General features: G+C 35.3%; 1 protein-coding gene across 1 annotated transcript in view; it reads left to right on the forward strand.

Moving 5' to 3' along the window:
• Nucleotides 1-1289: 1289 nt before the first annotated feature.
• The window catches only part of LOC131864460 (uncharacterized), a 119206-nt gene continuing 97780 nt past the window's right edge, over nucleotides 1290-22715 (forward strand). Inside the window, exons 1-3 of the mRNA XM_059215231.1 lie at nucleotides 1290-1380; nucleotides 1477-1539; nucleotides 1621-1681. The gene's annotated coding sequence lies outside the window, so the exon portion shown is untranslated. The remainder of the gene's footprint in view (nucleotides 1381-1476; nucleotides 1540-1620; nucleotides 1682-22715) is intronic.

Consider the following 22715-nt stretch of genomic DNA (forward strand, 5'->3'; position numbering starts at 1 on the left):
AGATGTAAATTGTAAATGTTTATCTGAGACTTAGTGATTTAGTGAAATGTAATGTTATTTCTATCTTATGATGCAAAACAAATGTATGAATGGAAATTAAATGTTAATGCATATGTTTTATTTGAATATCAGATGTAATGTAATGGAAAGAATCCTCATGAATGAAACCTAGACATGTTAATAATATTTCATACTATTGGATAAATTAACCATTGGTTAAATGTAATTACGTTTTATGTTTAATCATCTTAATTGGATTAATTAGTGCCAAACAATGCTAGTTTAAATCATGTTAACCAAGTTGAGAAACCCTTTAGGTATTAAGTTAAGTCTTCCGTTGTATAATCTAAACGAAATGTTAACTTCATGAATAATTTAACTTATTAAAGTTTAAAATAAAATAAAATTATTTACACTCTTTTCAAGTGTTTTAGTTCAATCCCTTCGGGGTTTCCTTGCGGGGCGTTACATTCTACCTCTATCTTTCACTCTACTCCTTTATCTCTACAAATGCCACCCTCTCTTTATCCATCCATCTCTCTCCCTCCCTCTACCCCTATCCCTCTTCCTAGACCTCTATATCTATATCTCTTTGCATCTCTCTCTATCTCTCCATATATCTTCTTTCATCTCTCCCTTTATCTCTATCTGATTATCTCTCCATCCACTCTTCCCCTATATCTCTCCCTCACTACCTCTCTCCATATATCACTTCCTACATCTATCTTTATATCTCTCTCTCCTCTCACTTTATGTCTCCCTCTTTTTATCTCTTATTGCTCTTCCCCGTAACTACCCCCCTCTTTCTATCTCTTATGCTTCCCCTTTCATCATCTCTCCCTATTGCAAACATAACATGAACCTATTTGTTATGAAACTCGACTATCTTCATGATTTAGAGGCTCTATTTTATTTCTATTTAAATCTCTTTGATTGGATGCATAGTTGATTTTAATCTATCACTTCTCCATCAAGACCTTTATTACACAAACAACATCATTTACTGAATGTCCTTCCAATTGACCTCATATGCTACATAATTGTATACAAAAAAAACCAAAAAATTGCCTAATTGACCTTCCACACTTCCTCGACATACCCATTGCACACCAAAATGCGATTGCTAGTTATATCATTATTTGATTATATTAATTTTAATAACAATTTAATTTCTTTCTTTTTCTATTTCTTCTCTTTAATCCAACTCTCATTTCACTTCTCCCCATTCTAGTGATAAATGACTAGACATTAATCTGAATATTAATCAATTAAAAATTAAAACAATTAAATCTATACTCTTTTTGTCATCCTCACAAATCTGTGGAAAATTCCCAATCATGTGTTGGCAAGGCCACCAGGATTTAACGGTGGCATTCCATGGTAAGTTGAGAATAAAAAACAAAATTGCAGAAGATGAGGTCGCATAAAGGCAAAGCAGGGCCTTGCGTTCTAAAGAGATTATCTTATGTTTTTCAGGCCACATTTGCATGAATTAGCATTCAACTTCGAAGCGTCTCTTCCATTCAACACGCGCCACAGGTTTGTACTATTTTTCTATATGTTCCTTTCATATTCCTGAGAGAGGTTGCATAAGTAAAACAACTAAGCATTTATTGAAAGGAATTCTTATAACTGCGTGTTGGGAAAGGCGGGAGAATTTTTGAAAGAACTGTTTTCCGGGGTTCGTACCAGGTTCCATGGACCAAGACTCTTTTTTTTTTATTCCCATTTTAAGAATATATCACGACTATTTTGTGACAAATAAGAATGATTTAAGAGTATTTCATGATTCTGTTGTGACAGATAAGAATAATTTTCATCATATTAGAGGTTACATTTGGGCCAGAAACTTAAGGCAGGGTTAACTAATATCCAGGAAGAACCAGCCTTTGTTACATCCTCCATGTGGGATAGGAATTACTTGGCATTAACTAGGAATCCTAAACCACTCAAAAAATTCACAGGGCAAAAACACAAACCAGAAAAAAAGATCAGAAGCAAATTACTCTCAGCAAAAAATGCAACTAAACCCACAGTTAGCTGGTCCCCATGATCGATTTTCGGCTTACACGGATGCCAATTTGAGAACCTAATCAGTCATAACATAAATGAGGATCAAATATCTTCAACATCATGAATTTTGTCAGTTGGAGAATACTGCCAACAAGAATGTGGAAACAGGCCCACCAAATTTACCGTGGAGCTTATATGATAAGTGACATTTTACGTTTGGTTTCGTCACCCCATCAGAAATCAGGCTCACTTATTTATGGCTCCAGCCTCCAATCAACTCCACTATCCTTACTACCTGCTATTAACAATATCATGTTATGAGTGTTGTCTCCAAGGGAGGAATTAACAGGAAGCTAGATTGTTTTCTAAGAGAGTTTAACTGAATGTTGCAATAACCTCCAAATGCCGACCTTCAATTTCTTTTCAAATGCCAGACTTGTAGTTAATCACAAATCAAGTTCACCTATAATGAATTTCAGAAGATAATCACCCGCATCCACAGAAAGCAGATTTAATTAAAATCCTACTTCCTTGGAGGTGTTGTTCGTATCTCTAATAATGGCTAGAAGTTAGAGCTGGCCTTAGTTTGTGAAAGTCAATACATCTTTGAGACATAGATCGAGTTAGTTAACTTATTGCATTTGAAGTTGCACAATTATCAAGCGTTACTTGATCGATTGAAACTCATGCAGGTGTCAAGGGTTACTTGACTGACTCATTTTTGATGTCTACTCAAGTGGCACTTGGTCAACCGCAACACCTTGCATTGCATCAAGTGTCACTTGATTGAGTACATCAAACATGCACGAATCAAGTGTCACTTGATGTCATCACGAGTTTGTCATCAACTAAGTGTTAATGATAATCATGAAGCTGGAATGGCAGTAAGACTTGTTATCTCAATATGCTCATATTCTTTTATTTTGCATCAAGTGTTATTTGATCAGATATGGACATCTCAAGATATGTAGACATATCATGCTTACCATATTTTGTTTGAATTGCATTGTAATGCATCAAGTGTTACTTAGGCTGGGGTCCCATGGAGGGGGGCTTTCTAAAAAATAGAGCTGGAGCTGCTGAGATTTTTTAGGAATATTTTAAAGCTTATGGTCTCATGAATTTTGTACTGTACTTCAACTTAAAATTTTAAGCTCCTAAATTTAAGGATGTTGGCGGCCCCATGAACTTTGTAGTGCAGATCAACTTGAGTTTAAACTCCTAAATTTAAGCAAGCTGGTTGTAAATAAATTTAGTTTTCCCTCTAAAATTTAGATGATTGACAAGTGGCATAAAATATTCTTAAGCTAGTGGGGCAATTTCTAGCCCCATCCCATTTTCACCTGCTTATAATTACAGGCCTAAAAAGTAGGGGATCATATTTTTTAGGAAAAGATTCCAAATAATCCCGTAGCAAAAAAATAATTTCTTCATGGGAGCACCTCTTCCTTAAAAATAGAGCTTAAACCCCCCTCATGGAAACCCTGCCTTAGTCAGCATAGAACTTTGATTTCATTAGGTCATGCCCTGACCTTTCATGTAATATTGAATGCTTTACTTTGTTCCAAGTGTTAGTTAAAACTTAAACATGATAACATTCTTAACACTTTAGACTCCTCTTTGCATCGCTATTAGGTATATCAAACTATGTTTTACATATAAAAATAAACATTGCCATATTGTTCTTGTGACAAGGTTAACTGCAGCGATCAACAATATCATTCATGGAATTACTATTACCATTACCATTGGATCAAGATCTTATGGATAATACAAGTTTACTTCCTTAAGTTCCCATTTCAAGTTTATTGAATTATTGACTAATCCCTTAAGTCCTGGTAAAATAAGTAATACACACAATAGGCTGATATATGGAAGTGCACCCATTTTGTATGTTTCCATTCCCTTGATATCGAGGAAAAAATAGGTTTTGAATAGCAAATTCCTTAATATCTAAACTGCACATGCACATATCCCAATTGGTAACTTTGAAAGTTAGGTTACGTAATTAATAACATTTTCTTACAAACATGATAGTTTAGAACATAATACTGTACAGTCAAAACATTGCTATTAGATGGGACATAAAACACGTCTCTCATAAGACAAGATATCAAACTCTGCAAATAATTTCTCACAAGCTACCATTTGCCAAAACCTTAAGCAATCCTTGCAACAAGGAAACAAAACCATAATACGTTTCAAGTTTGACATAGCTTCCCATGTACAGAACATACACCACACTTGATACAATCTACAATTACCTCTATTTACTATAACATTTACACAATTACTTAACATTGATCCCTACAAGAAGCATGTCACACTTCTGTACACTCTCAACATCAGGATTAAAAAACCCACTCTTTCTTAATTAAAACTCTGAGCACTTACCCTTTTGAAATTTGCAACATGAGTTCAGTGTATGTTACAGTTAGAGATTCTCAATGAAATTAATACAGTAAATTCTGTGTTACAGACTCTAAGCAGTGCCCACCTTTGACATAAGCACAACTATCATATAACGAAACACTAAAACTTAGTTATCAAACCACTACTATTACCTGCCATACTGTAGGCTACTGTGCTACAGGTTGATAAAACATTTAACTATTTTCAACTCATTACATGTCCACAATGTGAGTGCAATTAGACTAAAATTCTAATACCACTCAAGTCTGTCAAACTAATTTATTAAGACAGTTAATTTGCAAGATTACAATATTTTCATAATCGAGAGAAGGTTCTAGTAATATCACTGCCAATGCAGAGTTACTTTTATGATAATACCCCTATTGTCTTAACCACAGAGTTGAGGAAATCCCAAAATCCTATGCTCTCTGAAGAACCTCTGTGAATAACATGCATGCCCACACCTTGTTCTATAAGTTGATTCATATGGAGCTATGCAACATCTTAAGTGAGACAGAGCTTAACATTTATAAGCACAATCACCATGCAGTTAAACTAGTCATACTTCTACCAATTAAATTACACAATGAACTTACAGTCAATCTAATGATAACATACCATTTATTTACTTAGTGACATTACTATCAAACAAGTCATAATATACCATTCAATATACACAATGTGGGTGTGTATGTGTTTTTGGGAGGTGCAATTGTGATGTCCTCAATTGATTATCTACCACTATCCCAATGTGGGCAAGGTGAGAGCATATGGTGATTGGGACATTAACCTACTGATGGCTAGCTGCGTAGTATTAACCAAGGAAGCAATAATCGTTTGGGGAATTAATCGGCAAAACAAAAGTATAAGATATTTTCAAAAAATCGGGAAAAAATCGGATATACAAAAAAACGTAAAAAATTGCAGAAAAACAATCAAAAACTACTTCTTTTATATATTTTAGGGTATTTCCATAGCATAGAGATATTGTAGGCAAATAAAATAGACACTTGAACACATGAATTGCAGGAAATAGATTTTCGTTGTTTATATTCATATCACTGATTACGTTGCACAAAATATACTACACCATAAATAATATCTAGATGGTGATAGATGTCAAAATGTCAATTACAATATAGTTTGTGACTTTGAACAAAGTCAACCTGTAAACTAAGTACAAAATTCCAAAATCTCAAATGTAGGCAATGACATGCTAGAGGGCAGGAGGCCCTGATGATGAAGCTCCCGAGTAAGAGCCTGTCCTAATTCCTTCAACCCATTCAGGACGAAAGTTGGCTTGCCTCATGATATCAAAATCTTCAGACACAAGCGGACGATCAGCAACAACATAATCATCATCAACATCATCATCATCATCAGCATCATCAGTAGCAATCAACTCGCACTCTGAATATATCTCATCGAGGTCAATTGGCAAGCATTCCTCATTAGTTCCTGATTTTGCCCATGTAGAAATTAGTGTTTCCCTTACAAATGAAAAACCAATGAATAGTGAATACAATTCAAAAAACTGCAACTATATATTAATATTCTCACCTTGAGCTTTCCTATCTTCAAGCGGAGGTTGTGATGAACAAATACCAAGTCATTCAGCCGTTGTTGTGATAGGCGGTTGCGTTTCTTGGAATGTATGTGTTCAAACACACTCCAATTACGCTCACAAGCTGATGAGCTACATGGTTGGCTCAAAATACGCACTGCCATCCACCTTAAATTTGGTATTTCATCTCCAAAAGAAGCCCACCATGCAGCTGAAAAACACATTATATGGAGATGATATTGTAAGACTAAGAATATCTTATAATCTTAACAAACTTAATGGTTGGCAAAATAAAGAGATTGTCAAAAGTTTATAGAGTCTACCTGGTTGAATGGTCTTTTTGCTTTGTATAGCAGCCCTAGAAGAGAGAAAGCCCTTAGCATGCTTGTACATTTCCAGCTCTATCGTAGCCGCATCAAATTTTTCCAAGTCGGGAAACATTTTTTCAATGCACTTGAAGAAGCCTTGTTTGATCTCAGCATCAATTTCCAGGAAGTCAGTCTTATAGAATAACAGAGGATTGAGCAAGTATCCCGCAGCATGGAGAAGAGTGTGCATTTGTCCATCCCATCTCCTATTAATTATGTCCCACAACGGCATATACCTATCCCTGTTATTTTCTAGCTTACTCCTTATCACCTCCTTGGCCCTATCCATGGTCTCATACACATATCCCATGGGGGGTTTATCCCCATCCACTAGTCTCAAGACTTTTACTAAAGGCTCTGAAAATTCTACAATTTGTTCAATAGATTCCCCAAATGTGGTAGAATACATATACTCTGCCATTGCTATGCCATTTGCTTGAGTTGTGAAACCAGACTCCATCCACTTAGCTGAAGCTTGAAACAAACATTCGCCTCAAATTACCTTTTTGTTCACATAATGTTTGTAATGCAAGGAAATATGTTGCAAATCTTGTCACTCCTGGTCGAACTAGCTCCTTGTCTCCTGTGAAAGAGCGCATTATAGCCAAAACCCTTGTGTGATTATAAACAAATTTGGTAACCTTGTGAGCTTTCTGAAATGCCGCCTTAACCCATTCAATTTTTCCAATGTCCTCTAGGGTTAGATCAAGGCAGTGTGCTGCACATGGTGTAAAAAACATGGAAGGATATTTATCTGTCAGAAGTCTCCCTGCAGCAACACAAGTAGCAACATTGTCTGTGATAAATTGAACCACATTTTGTGGCCCTACATCCGTAACTACCACGTCATACATCTCAAACAATGCATTTGTGGATTTCATCATATTAGATGCATCCACAAATTAAAAAAAAACAGTGCCAATCTCACAAGAGACAAGGAAGTTAATGAGAGTTCGGTTCCTTCTATCTATCCCACCATCTGACATGATGCTGCAACCAGTTCTAGCCCACTGCAATCGATGTTGTTTAAAAACATCTTGAACATCCTCTATTGCATCTTTCAGCATACCAACCCTCAATGATTCATAAGATGGGGCTTGAAACCTAGGACCTACAGCTGCAATAGCATCTACCATGGGTTGCCAATATGGATTTCTGGAAGCATGGAATGCCGTGTGAGAGGAGTACCAATAATTAGCAATTGCCTTCTTTGCTTGTTCTGTGACAGTTTTCCTTCATTCTGTACTCTCCAAAGTGGTTTGTGATCCTGGTGTGGTACGAGTTTGGAAGAAAGCATTAGTGTTTCCTCCACCTGTGTTTGGTCCACGTGCTATAGAATAATGTGTCGACCCAGATTCCCTGAAACTCCCATCTTCACCATCCTCACCCAAATCAAGCATCCTAGGATTTGTAGAAGTAGAATCTAGTTGAACCCCAATTCTTGCCTTTTTGGCCTTATTCTCAGCAATCCCTTCAAGAGATTGCTTTGCCTGATATGAGACATCTGCAGGGCATTTTTTGCATATCTCAGTGTTATTTCCTCGTTCTTTTGACAAATGCCATTTGAAACGATAAATTCCACCACTGATCTTATCTTGACACCAATTGCACTGGACCTTCGTGCTACCAGAAATTGTTGTGCAATGTGTCCATGCAAAGTCTTTTTGGTGTGGCATTGTGATCAAGAATCAGTTCTGCAAAAGCATTACACTTAGTTTTTAAATTTTGAGGGATCTAGGGTTGGGTTTGTGTATATTAATGCTGGACATTCATCATGAAAACTGAACATTTATATTAAAATTTTCATTTTTTTGTATATTAAATGTTAATAACTTCAAAGAAAATGACATTATGAATCTATGATAGGCTGTATATATTAAATGAAAATGACATTTTCATATATTAAAAGCTAAAAATATTGAACAAAAAATGAATTTAATGTTACTGTAAATGAAAATGTAAATTCCGATTACAATTAATTACTATTAAATACAAATTTTACTAATAATTAACAGTAACACACAATCAAATTACATATTTAACAGTAAATACTAAACAAAAAATAGTAAATATTTAACTGTTTAATTAAAAAAAAATCTAAAATTACTAATAATTACAAACAAAATATTTACGCTTATTACTAAAAATCTAAAAATCTAAAAATCTAAAATTACTAATAATTGTATTTATGCTTATTTACATTTTACTGATAATATTTACAGTCATATTAAATATTTAATATGACTGTAAATATTTATTGTTAATATTTTATTGTTAATTAACAAATATTATTAATAATTAACAGTAAATAAGCATAAATATTTAATATGACTGTAAATATTTACTGTTAATAATAAATATTAAAATTTGTATTTATTAACAGTAAATATAAATATAAACATAAAATTTTAACAGTAATATCTGACTGTAATTTTAACAGTAAATTACTATAAATATCTGACTGAAATAAAATATAGTAATATTTGACTGTAATAAAATACTAAATATTAATAAATACCTGACTGTAATTTTCATCATACATATCCACTAGATTATCTGACTGTAAATTTATAACAATCAGATAATCTAGTTGATATGTATGATGAAGATCATGCAATGAACAAATAAAAAATAAAAGATACTCGCATAACATAGTATGTAAATATTTACAGTATATAAATATTTATGCTTGATGACTCTTAAAACATAATATAAAAATAAAATTTTAAAATTGCAAAGATATGGAAAATACCTGAAATTCCAGTAGCTCCGAGAAAGATGAGAAGGAAGAATGAGAAGGAAAGAAAATGCGGTGAAATCTCCCACTGCCGTGAAATCCCGCAGACACCCACGCAAACACTCGTGAAATCCCGCAGGCACCAATGCAGACACCCGTGAAATCTCGCACCCCTTGAAATCTCGCGCGATATGGCATGAAACCCTACCACGTCGCGCAGTTATAAATCATTTTTTTCGTTTATTTCGCACTTTTTTTTGCGAGTTTAGGGTTTTTCGTGGGTTTGTGATTTTAATCTGATTAATCGTGCGATTAATCCGCAATTTTAATCGAATAAATCGTTGAAAATCATGTTGAAAAAGTCAACGATTATTGCCGCGATTTTTTGGAATAAATCGGCAGTTTTGCCGATCCCCGATTAATCGGGTATAATCGCGTTTTATTTGCGATTGCTGTTTCTATGGTTAACAATATGAATGATAAAGCAATGAAATACTCTTCTATATTCAATTTTAGAAATAATAAGAAACAGTTGTCCAACAATTTAGAAAAATACATTTTGTGAAGCAGTTGGAAAGCAATCTGCATAAAATGTGAAGTATTCAAAATAAGAGCAGGTAGATTTGAAAGTACAAATGAAGGATGAACAGTGCTGCAAATTGGAACTACTACGAATTGTAATAGCCAATACTTAACATATGTTATCTTGAGATTGCAGCAACTGAATATGGAAAGTTAATCCTCAAAAGATACTATAACGAGTTATCCAATTAACATTTCTATATGGTACAACTGTAACATCTCTTATCGATTTTTACATCTTATTTGTCTAGAAATATCTATAAACAACTCAATGCAAACAACCGAATATTATGACAACAGAAATGATTAATTAATTCTGAATCATACAAATAAATTCACCTTCTAAACACTTTACAACCAACGATAATTTGCACTTGTATATAGTTACCAATGCTGCGATTCCTCTTAGAAGAGGTACAACCTCTTATGTTGTACATTGTCATCATTTGCCAAAACCCATGTTGCATACTCTGATGAGGATTCATAGGGTATAGGTTAAAGTATATAATTTAATTATTATTATAATATTTGATAGTTTTTATCCTATGTAAAAAGTTAAAAGTTCATAGTCAAATGTTAGTTTCCTAGTTGTTAGAAAGTTAACATAAATTACTACTAATTAGTTAATTGTTAGGAAGTCAATGCAAGTTAGAAAATTGCTATTCTCCTGGTTATTTTCCACTGCTTGTGAAGATTTGGATGATATTTTAAATCTTTAATTTTGGCATACATAATGCCTATATAATAATGTATTTTCTCTTCATGGAACATAGGGGAAGAGCACCAATAGTTGAGCATGTACCAATTGTTGTGAGGGTTGTTGATACCTTTTGTTCCAAAAATTGAACAAATAAAACCTACTGTTTGAAACATAAAATATCAATTTTTGTTAGGAAATGTACCAATAGTAGTTAGAAAATGTACCAAAAGTTGTTAGGAAATGTACTAATATTGTAAAAAGTAACCAATCAGGTGATGCCATGTGAGCTGCACAACTATTGGGGCCTCTTTTGCAAGCCTATTGGTCTCACTTTTTTTTTGGGCTGTTTTAGACACCTTGGCAAAAACCATGCTGATGTGGCACCATACTTGATGATGTGGTGCTGAAAGCTTAGTTATAAGTAGGGGACTTGCCAAGTAAGCTGCTGTAAAAAATTGGGAGTGATTTGAAATTTCCACGTAAGATTTTGAGAAGCGCGAAGTTAGGGTGCTCAACTACTGGTGCTCTTCCCCTATTGGAGAATGGAGAATGCAAGTTTTTTTTTCTAGTTTATTTTATTGTAGAGATTATTGTCTTTTGTTTTTGCAGAGCTTATGGTATTTTGTCTGCAAATTTAATCTGACTGCCAGTTTGCCTGCCTCTTTTCATATCAGTTGGTATCAGAGCATACTTTGATCCATGGGTTTGGACTTATCATTCAAATTTCAAACCCATTTTATCAAAAAAAATTCTGTCTTGAAGCTCTCAACAATAGCAGATGATTTTTGAAGCTTTTGCACTCATTTTAGGAGAATTAGCCATCAAGAAGCTACTGGAGGTGTTTGCTTGAAAAAGTAAGCACTTTTCTTTTATATTTTTTGTGCATATGCTTTGAAATCCTGTGCTGTTCTTTCATTAAGAGCAAATTTCTTGATCAGTGAAATATTGGTTTGCATTATATTAAATATTTACAAGTATTACAAAAAAAGGAGTATTTTTGTGGTCTAAACCATGGATCTAGCTTTAAAATCCACACAGAATCCTTAAATTACTTTCTAAACTGCCACCTACAAACTAAAATCCAAAATTTGCACAATGACAATACTGATATATCGATAGTTCCTTCTATTACTACTTTTTGAGCCCATAGCTCACAGGGTTTACAAAAATTATAGGGTTTGCATACACGTTTCAAAGTCAACAAATTTATTGTCAACATAAAAACCTCATACTATTTTAATCATTATTCTGGGTCTATGGTGGATTGCTTTTCCAGTAATCCTCCTTGTATTTTAGACATTTTTTGATGCACTTCACCACCTCGGGTCCCTTTTCCTTCAACTCTCGATCCCTGTTAGGAAGATAATCTTAATGGAAATTCCAACCCACTTGGGCTTCCACTCGATGCTCCTCTTTGTCACAAGCAGCAATCCATAGAAGAAATGACCTCAATGGCGGGTTAAATTCAGCAACATGGAGCCAGTCGCCATTGTGAGCAACAAATCCTTCACCAGGCTTGGCCATTGCAATGAAGGCCCCCATCCCATATGTCTATTCATACTTGACACATTCTTTCATGACCCAATGCACTTCCTCTTTTTCGCCCAACTCCAAGATCCATGCCAAGAACAAAGATGCGATGTCAATGTTCATTCGATACTTATACTCTGACTTCTTGTATTCTTCCCCCAACATCATATCAACTATTTGCAGGAACATTGGATCTTCAAATTTGAAGACATTCCTCAACCTTCCTTTTGAAATTTTTCCTAAAAAAGCCAACTATTGCTTCCTTATGATCAAAGTGAAGTTTGCCTTTGTGTTTTGGTGCTCTGCAACTTGCCGACCATACAATATCACTCTTCTCACCAAAAAACACTTGAATGAAGAGTGAAATGACCTTTCCTGCCTCTTAATACAACTCCGCACGATTTTTGTTTCATGAGGGCAAGTTTCCTTTATTCTTCATGATTACCACTGCGCTTGGCTGCGCCCGGTTCCAACCTTTTCTTGAAATGAATGCACCTAAGATTTTCCCAGATTTCATTTACTTGATTTTCATTAAATGCGACCACCCACTTTGACAGGGTGTTTGCCACATCATTCCTCTCTCTCTTCATATGGAAGATTTTGAATTTTGGAAAAATAATAAATAATTTCTAATAATTTTTATATATTTATTTAACTTCCATGCCTAGGCTTCACCTTTGATAATTGCATTGATGATCACCAATGAATCTCCTTCTAAATGTAGTCTCGGGATTGAGAGTCTTCTCGCCATTTCGACTACCAATAGAGTAGCGATCGTCGGCTTCATTATTCGTCTCGTCCATCAACTTCTTTGCACCAAAGGCAACAATACTCCTAGTCCAATCCTGAGCTACGCATCCTGCTCCTAACGGGCCCAGATTGCCCTTTGATGCCCTGTCAAAGTTTATCTTCACCCATCCTTCTTCCGGCTTGATCCATGTTACAACCTTGTTTGAATCAGCATCTGGATGAACCTAGGAAGGCCATTAATAGGCTTCATTAAAATACTTTTACATAAGAGTTACTTTGTTAAATGGTTTCATGGGTCCAAAGCCTCTTCCTTAGAGCTTTCTAAAACATTTTACGGTTTTGAATTTTATCAAGTTTTGAAAAAGTTATTGCATTTTTAAGATTGCTGTTGTAGCTACTAAATCCAAAGGCAAAGGCGGTTTTGTTGGTGGTTTTGAGTACCAAAACACGGTTTTGGGTGAAAAAATGTGGTTTTGATCCTTTTGGCATGGTTTTGCATTAAAAAATATGGAGTTTAAGTTCTTTCATATAAAATTATTTTTGTCAAGTTCTCCCGAATGTTTCTCAAATTTTTATCTTGATATACTTGGGAGAGTATTAATTCCATAATTTGTGATTTGATAGGTATTTTTCTCTAAAAATTTGTCACAATATGTCTAGTGGAGTTCCAAACCCCCTTGTAAATTGGTTTTGTTCCAACACTCATAGATCTCTCAATTTATTTATTTTTGTAAATTGGTTTTGTTCCAACACTCATAGATCTCTCAATTTAATTATTTCAATCCAAGTTTGGTAGAGTTGGTCCATAGTGTTTGTCTATTTTTATTGTTGGGAGGTGTAAAGTATTCATTGGCTCTAACTCGCAATAACATAGCCGCTAATTTGACTAAGAGAGTTGTCGAACTTGCCGGTGTGATAATTACATTGAATAATAAAGTCAATGATATTGCAACTCAGCGACTTCTTGGTTTTGAAGGCCACCAACCTCCAGCCAAATGTGAGGTCAATATTTTTGATGGATCTCGAGATCTTGATGTGCTCTACACTTGGATTCAAGATATTGAGACATGGTTTGCTGACAATGAGATCGTTGATGATGATAAATTTCCATTTGCAAAATTGAAGCTCTCTGGTGTTGCTAAGGTTTTGGTCATTGAATGACAATATGCTCAAAATCCAATCAGCACATGGAATCAACTTGTCACAGCTTTAAAGGACACATTCTATCCTTCCAAGTATGACCAAGATTTGCACGTCAAGTGGCTTTGCTTGCGACAAGGACGACAGATGTCAGTGCAAGATTATATCTACCAATTTAATCGACTAAGGATATTACTCCAAGTTAAAGATCCAGGTGTTGCTCTAATCCTAAAGTTCAGGAGTGAATTAGAAGAACACTTGTTTAGGGAGTTGAAATATACTACCTTAGAAACACTTGATGTTGTATTCAACCAAGCACAATTGGTAGAAGAAAAGCTTTCTACCTAATCTTGTCCATCGCAGCCTTCATTTTCTACAGGTCCTTCAAGTCCCTAAAAAAGAAAGACTAACACCTAACAAATCAAGCCCCTAAAAAACCTTTTTCAATCTCGAAATAGCATTGAAAAAAATAGGAATACACATGCTTAAGTCGAATTTTGAGGGATGAAATCTGGTCTACACAAGTTCGCACAATAAAATGATGAAATTCATTTGTTAAGCAAGGCAAAAATCGCTGATGAAAGACTTGATCCAGATTTTCTCCTCTTTAATCTGTTTTGATTGGATTGATTTGATGTCAAATGATGATTTTACAACCTCCCTTATATAGGCAATCTAGGTTGGGGTCGCACCTCTTCAGCTTAGGCCCACTTGACTTGCATTTAAAGCATTTTTTGCATCTTGTCTCTTCATCAACCTCGATTGACATGATGTTAGAATCAAATCCCTTTCATCTTTTCCTTTGGGTGCAAATGGACCCCTTGCTTGCAATAGTGGGTTTGAGATGGTTGTGTGCACAAACATTAGCGGCATTTACATGTGTCCTTGGACAACCTTTGTGCTTTGATCCTTGGAGTGGGTTTAGAGGGCATGCTTGCACTGACAGGATTTCACTATGCATATGCATTGGAGATCAAGAACAAGGTCGAGTTTAGAGGGTATACATGCACAAAGTGTAGCGAATTTGATAATGGCCTTGCTCAACTTCATCTTGGGTGCATTTTACATCCCCTATTGCACAAAATGTGGGCGCATTTAGGTGGTATGCCTGCACAAACTCTCCCTCTTTGAGCACATATGAGATTCTTACTTGCACAACATAGTGCAAGGCAGGTTTGACAAGTAGTCTTGCACAAATATGATGTTGATTGAGTCTACTATGGGTATATGCATGCACACCTTGAGGTAGAGTGGGTATGACACTTATGCTTGCACAAAGTATGCCATGGGCGGGCTTTATGTGTGTACATGCACAAGATAAGGGATGAGTGCATTGGAGGCATGTGCTTACACAACTAGACCTTTGGTGGATTTAAGACCTTCCATTGTGCAAACATGGGCATACTTTACCCATGTGCATGCACAATATACGATGGGTTTGGAAGGCGTAATGCACAAGGTAGAGCGCATAGGAGGTGGTGGTATGCACAAGTTTATGAGTGGATTTCAGACTTGAGCCTGCATAAAGGCAGGTCAGATTTTAGAGACATGTGCACAATGCAGGTGCAAATCCTACATATGTTTGCACACGAAAATGTGTGAAGCCAACCTTGTGAAGAGTCGACCTTGTGAAGTGCATTATGAGTATAAACTTGCACAAATTTGAGGTTGGATCCTAGGTGGTACTGTGCACAAATTGGTACATGTTACAAGGGGTTTGCCCCAGACAAAAACAAATTTTCACATTCTTTCCCCCTTCTGGGTCCTACACAGAGGCAAACCTGAAGTTACGGACTCTAAGGCATTGTGCTTGCAATTCCTGACGGAATTACAAACAAACTCACCACTTCTTGCTCTTATATCCATTCCTAAAAACAAACCCTATGCACCCTGACAACTATGACCAAATCCACAAATTTGACAACTTTGACAATTTTGACAAGATTCTATAACCTTTTGCAATTCACCCCCAACTCTCAATCTTGACACTTGATCTTACTTGTCTGAAAAAATGTTGCACTCTTAAGACTTACCCTTAGTTGTTCAACATATCTAACTGGGACAGACAAGACGTATCCTTCTCATAAACAAAGGTTAAAGACTACGACTATCACCAAGCTAAGACAACTAGACTAAAACACCTAAGCTATGAAGCGAAAAAGTGGGGATCCCCATTTGCAATGGGGCGATGTGTGAAAACGTCACAACATGACATATGATGAGTTGAAAGGTAGACAATAAAGTGACCTTGATGAACCATCATTCTATTTCAGGGGGATGTGACAATTTGTTTGTTCGTGCTCACCTAATACATGATTTTTTTGTGAATTGTATCATCGATAATGGCTCACAAAAGATTTTGATTGCAAAGTCCATTGTCAATATACATCATTTGTCGATGGATCCACATCTTCATCCATATTCACTTGGATGGAAGGATAATAATTCATCCTCTCAGATCACACACACACACAGTCTTTTGCATTTGGTCCCAAATTCATTGATAAGGTTACTTATGATGTGACCACCATGGACTGTTGTGGTTTGTTGCTAGGAAAACCCTATTAGTATGATAGGAAAACTCATTATGATGCCTTTAATTTATACATATACATTGCAACAAGATAATAACATATACTTAATAAAATGTACTAAGAGCACCACAAATCTAGTACTTAATTGCAGACAGGTACAAAAAGCTATCAATTAGGCACAAGAGCTTGCACTAATTTTCATAAGGCTACAACTTGATAATACTAAAGAAAAAGTCATTATGTCTTAACCACATGTACTCTTGAAAAATTATTGCAAGAATATTCACGTGTTTTAGGAGCCTAAGACACTTCCCCCAGAACAAGAAATCAATCACACTATTGTTATTGCCCCTGCTGCATCTCTTCCTAATGCCCCATTGTATTGACAATCAATTCTTCAAAGTGATGACATAAAAGGCAAATTCAAGATTTGCTGTCCAAAGGTTTCATTAAACCAAGTACATCCCCTTGTGCTTCACCAATTTTGCTTGTGCTCAAGAAGGATGGAATTTGGTGTCTTTGTATTGATTTCTGGGCATTAAATAAGATCACCATAAAAAATCGATATCCACTTCCATGCATTGATGACCTTTCAAGGTGCCAAATTCTTCTCGAAGATTGATTTGAATAGTGGATATCATCAAGTTAGGGTTCAAGCAAAGAACACATGGAAAACAACTTTCAAGACCAAACTGGGTCTTTTTGAGTGACTTGTGATGCCATTTGGTCTCACCAATGCTCCTGCCACTTTCATACGATTGATGCATGAGGTATTTCGTGATTGTTTGGACAAATTTGTTATCCTCTACTTAGATGATATTCTTTTCTCATACTTGGAAAGTTCATTTTCAACATTTGGAACATGTTGTTTGCACACTTCAGCAAAACAGTTTGTATGCCACTTTCATACGATTGATGCATGAGGTATTTTGTGATTGTTTGGACAAATTTGTTATCTTCTACTTAGATGATATTCTTATCTTTTCTCACACTTGGAAAGTCCATCTTCAACATTTGGAACATATTATTTGCACACTTCAGCAAAACAGTTTGTATGCCAACTTTACCAAGTGTTCTTTTGGTCATACATCCATTGCCTATCTTGGGTTTGTCATTGATGCACGTGGCATTCAGGTAGATCCTATAAAAGTGCAAGCTCTTCTCAAGTGGCCTACTCTTCAAATCTCACTGAATTGCAAAGTTTTCTTGGTCTTGTAAACTTCTACCACAAGTTCATCCTACATTACTCAGACATTGCTGCACCTTTGCACCAATTGACAGATCAATATTGCATTCAAGTGGATAGAAATACACTCACATGCTTTCAACACATTGAAAGAAAAATTATGTTTTGCACCTGTTTTTGTTCTACCATGTCTCTCACAACCTTTTGAGATTGAAACTGATGCTTCACAATGTGCACATGGAGTTGTTCTTAAGCAAAATGGTCATCTTGTGGCCTATCATCCATAAACTTTTTCTGGTGCTAAAAGGAAATACTCCACATATGATAAAGAATTATATGCATTGGTCCAAGCCATCAAGTATTGGAGACATTATCTTTTGGGGATAGAAACAATTGTTTACATTGATCACTTGCCTCTATAGTTTCTTCAGTCCGAGAACAAAATTGAAGAAGCTAGGCATTTGAAGTGGGCTTCATAATTACAACAGTTCCACTTGGTCATCAAGTATAAGAAGGGGAAAACCAACAATGTTGCAGATTGTTTAAGTTGTCCTCCTACAACACATGTTTTAACTATTGTGCCCATTCTCATTTGGGATTTCAGACATGGTCTTCTCAGTATGCTCAAGATCTTGATTTTGGCACTACCTACACAAGTCTTTAGAATCATTCAACTTCAAAATTAACACCTTTTCAGGATTTCCATATCAAGGAAGGGTTACTCTACAAGTTGGATAAACTTTGTGTCCCTCCAGATCATCGAACTTCACTTCTCAAGGAGGCACATTCTGCTCTTTATGGTGGTCATCATTTTGGCAAATAAAAATCACTTCATCATTTGCAGTGGTTCTTTTATTGGCCTCATTTGCAACACAATAATCTACATTTCCTCAAAAGATTTGCAGTTTGTTGTTGCTCAAAACCAACCAACAAAAAGATGGGCTTGAGTATTCCTTTGCCTATTCCTTCTTGCCCCTGGGAGAGCATTTCCATGGATTTGGTTAGTGGCTTTCCATTGATTGTTTGTCACCTTGATTGCGTTTTTTATGGTTGTTGATTGATTCAGCAAGATGGATAAGTTCATTCCATGCTACAAGACAAGTTTTGCACATGACTTAGCCCAACTCTTCTTGTACTTTGTTTGGAGATCTTGTGGTTTACCCACTAGCATTGTTTCTGATCATGACTCACGTTTTGTGGGCCATTTCTTGTGATCTTTGTGGAAGATTTTGGGAGTTTCTCTTAACTTCTCTGCTGCTTTTCATCCTCAATCAGATGGTCAGACTGAAGTTGTGAACCAAACTCTTATACAACGTTGGAGGATTTTTCATTATAGTTCTCCAGCCAAGTGGGATTTGAGCCTAAGCCACATAGAGCATGCATGCAACTGGGCAATTCACTCATCTACAGGTCACTCACCTTTTGAGGTATGTCTTGGTTTTCAACCTTGGGCTCCATATGAGTTGCCCTTATCTTTGCTCTCTCTAGCCACTATGCATATTCAAAAAGAGCAAGATAAGGTCCAAGCCTTCATAGAACATTTGCAAAATCTTGAATTCAAAGTAATTCAAATTCTTCAAAAGACTCGAGAAAAGCAAAAACAACTAATGGATTGACATTGTATCCCTCATACTTTTCAACTTGGGGATAGAGTTTGGTTATACTTGGACAAACATCATTTCCAAGAGAAAGCACACAATAAGGTCAATCCAATTCGCTATGGGCCTTACACTATTCTTTAGAAGGTGTCTAAAAATGCTTTTCGACTTGATCTTACAGCTCAGTTGGGCATCCATGATGTTGTCAATGTTGATCTCCTCAAGCACTACCACGAGTTGACATTAGAGACTGAGCCTCTTGTTAGCCATCTTGCAGATGTTGTTCCTGATTTTCAGCTATCACTCGATTCTGACCGAGTTTTTGACACAAAGACTCGTCAGACCCGACATGGTTCTGCCACTTCCTACCTTGTTGCCAAGCAAGGTCAGCTTTCGGGTCAGGCCCTTTGGATCTCTCTCACCATCACCTATCTCAAGATTTTCCTTCTCTTCTGAGAGCATTGGAATCCGATGTTGCTATTGTTGAGAGGAATGATGAGGATTCATAGGGTATAGGTTAGAGCTTAGGATTTAATTATTATTTTAATATTTTTTAGTTTTGATCTTATGTAAAAAGTTAAAAGTTAAAAGTCAAATGTTAGTTTCCTAGTTGTTAGGAAGTTAGCATAAATTAGTAAATTGTTAGGAAGTTAGCATAAGTTAGAAAATTGCTGTTCTCTTGGTTCTTTTCCACTTCACGTGAAGATTTGGATGATATTCCAAATCTTTAATTTTGGCATACATTATGCCTATATAATAATGTATTTGCTCTTCATGGAGCATATTGGAGAATGCAAGTTTTTTTTTTTACAGTTTATTTAATTGCAGAGATTATTGTCTTTTGTTTTTGCAGAGCTTATGGTATTTTGTCTGCAAATTTAATCTCTGACTGTTGGTTTGCTTGCCTCTTTCCATATCATACTCCAAACAAACTCCAAAAATCTAAAAACTAAATAGCACATTGTTACAATGCTAAAATTTCTGAATCAATGTTGCAAATCCTCTTCTATACTGGTATTGATGTATGCAAGAATGATACAACAAGTTTCAATGGCTACTAAGGACTGCAACCTGCTAACAAGGTTTTAATATTAGTGCAGAGGATGAGAGTTGGCTTCCCAAATATCACTGTTAATCTCCAAAATATGTGACTACATCAGAAATTGTCTAGTCCTTAGCTTAATGCATTTGGTAGCAACCCTTCAAAGGCGCAACATTAGCTCAATGATGCAATTTATTCTCAGAAGATATTGATAACACAAAGCACACCAACTGCCCTTCCATTAGTGAATGAAAATTTCATTCCTCAATTGTGACTTGGCTATTAAAATGGTACAGCACTTGTAGAAGATGCAACTAGAATAATTATAGCAGTGATACTGCTTAATAAAGATTGTTCATTATATAATTATCAGCATTATGGACATTGATATGGTAGGCATCAATAATCAACAATAGAGTGAATAATCACATAGAACAACCAATAATAATAACTCATAGAGATATAAAAGATTAGCAAGACTTTATTTGAAACTTACAAGTTTTCAAAATACCGAATCTAATTTAGAAGCCATCTCCTTACAATTCCAAAAATTCAAAATATCTCAACTGAAACCAAGATTTGGAATTTCACAACACAAACCAAGTTAATTGAAATTAGAAACCACAAGCCAACTAAAATAAACCTAGATAATGTGGCATTGGAGTGGTATAAACCATTGTAGCAGCCGTATGGATCACTTTAGTAGTGGTGTGGATTATTGTGGCAACCTTCAGGTTTTTAAAATCTTAAATAATACTCATGAAATTTATACTTCTTTAAACATTGTAGCACACTGACAATCCGTGTTATGTAATTGCTTGAATGGATTGGAGGGTTCTTGTCCTTGGATCCAAAAGGAAACTTAGAGGTCCAAATTTCAATGCCAAAAGGGTTTTCTTCCTTAGGTAGAAAGATGAAACACAAGGGTTCAATTTTAGAAATGAGGGTTCAATCTCAAAAAAGAGGGTTTGATCATAAAACAATGGATGAATTTCCTTAATTCTAGCTACTTTGTAATTTTTTGTTTGCAACTATTAGCCTCCTCAAGGAACCTCTATGAATTCTTTCTCATTTTAAATTAATATTTCAATTTGTCCCCTTGTTCTAGTAACACTTTGGACAACATTTCAGGCCTACTTGAAAAAAAAAAAACACTTTATAAAATCACTTTTAGGTACTTTATAATTTAATAATAAAACATAAGTTGCCTTTTTAAAATTGAAGCTACTTTTTGGGCAACTTATATTAAATTATTACCTTAGTTCGAAAAAGGGGATATGATAGTTTGCGCTTCCCAAAGAATGTTTGTCCTCAAACAATGCTTGATTAAGCCCATTAAAGCCTCTTGATTGAACTATTCTGCAAATTTGCTAGGATCCCAAATCAATCTTGGGAATTTGCAAACTCTCAATCTTTGATCCTTCTTGCGATGTAGTTGGCTTCTGCTGTGCCACTTCAATATTATCAAAGTTAAAGAACTTGAGCTAGGAAATAGCTTTGCATCTATCTCAAATAGTGGGTTATATGTAGCCTAATGGAAACTAGAAAAAAATATAGAAAATTATTCTTGTTTACCTTTTTAGACCATTCTTTATGCAATAACAACTCTGTGTAGATGTCCTTTGAAGCCATCATTTCTAATTCCTATCTATTTGTGTCTTCTTCAAGTTTCTTTGTTTGCTGATCCACAACTAAAACTTTCTCACTTGTGCCCACATTTGTATCTGCATCTTCTAGCTTCCTTGAAAACTATTCTTCGTGTAATTTGATTTCGTCATTAATCTCCCACCGTGTTGAATGGGTTCAACTAAGCTTCAAAGTGAGTTCATGAATAAAGTTCCTTTTCCAAGGCATCCATTAGAAATAACTATTCAACACCTTTAAAATGAGATATTGTACTTAATTGCCTATTTTAATATCTTGAATAGTAGACAACTCAAGTGAAATATTAATCTATTAACTCAATAATATATCCAGGTTGCAGAAAGAAGCCAAATAATATAGTTTTGCAATTTCAATCATACAACAATGATATTGAAGACTAGGGACAATGATTGGAGGTAACGGGGTGTCTTTCTAAAAATACCTTGTGTTGATACATAATAGCTTCGGTAAGATAAATGATTGAATGGGAGATAAATGAAGTCTCCCATTCAATCATCTATCTCATCGATAGATAAATTCAGATCTCATTGATTATTCCTTTATCTGATATTTATGTTATAATTGCTCTCTTTATTCTGTTGCAGCATTTATCAATTATGTTACTCATGCAAACTGATGATTAAATTAAGTGCAAACTATTAAACTAATAAACCGATAATGGTCGGGTCTTATTCTAACCCTCCCGATTCATTATCGGGTTACCACTTTAATAGCCACTGAATTTACAATGATCGGGCTTAATGCATTCCACCGACTAACTAATGTTATCGGGGTAAATTAATTGATAACCGACTAACTTAAGTTATCGGGTTTAAACTGCTTTAATTGCCACCGATTAATATTGCCATAACTGAAATGATATCGGTTCATTTGCATATGTGATGGCACCGATTA

The sequence above is a fragment of the Cryptomeria japonica genome, unplaced genomic scaffold (assembly GCF_030272615.1).
Source record: "Cryptomeria japonica unplaced genomic scaffold, Sugi_1.0 HiC_scaffold_86, whole genome shotgun sequence".
Taxonomy (NCBI): Eukaryota; Viridiplantae; Streptophyta; class Pinopsida; order Cupressales; family Cupressaceae; genus Cryptomeria; species Cryptomeria japonica.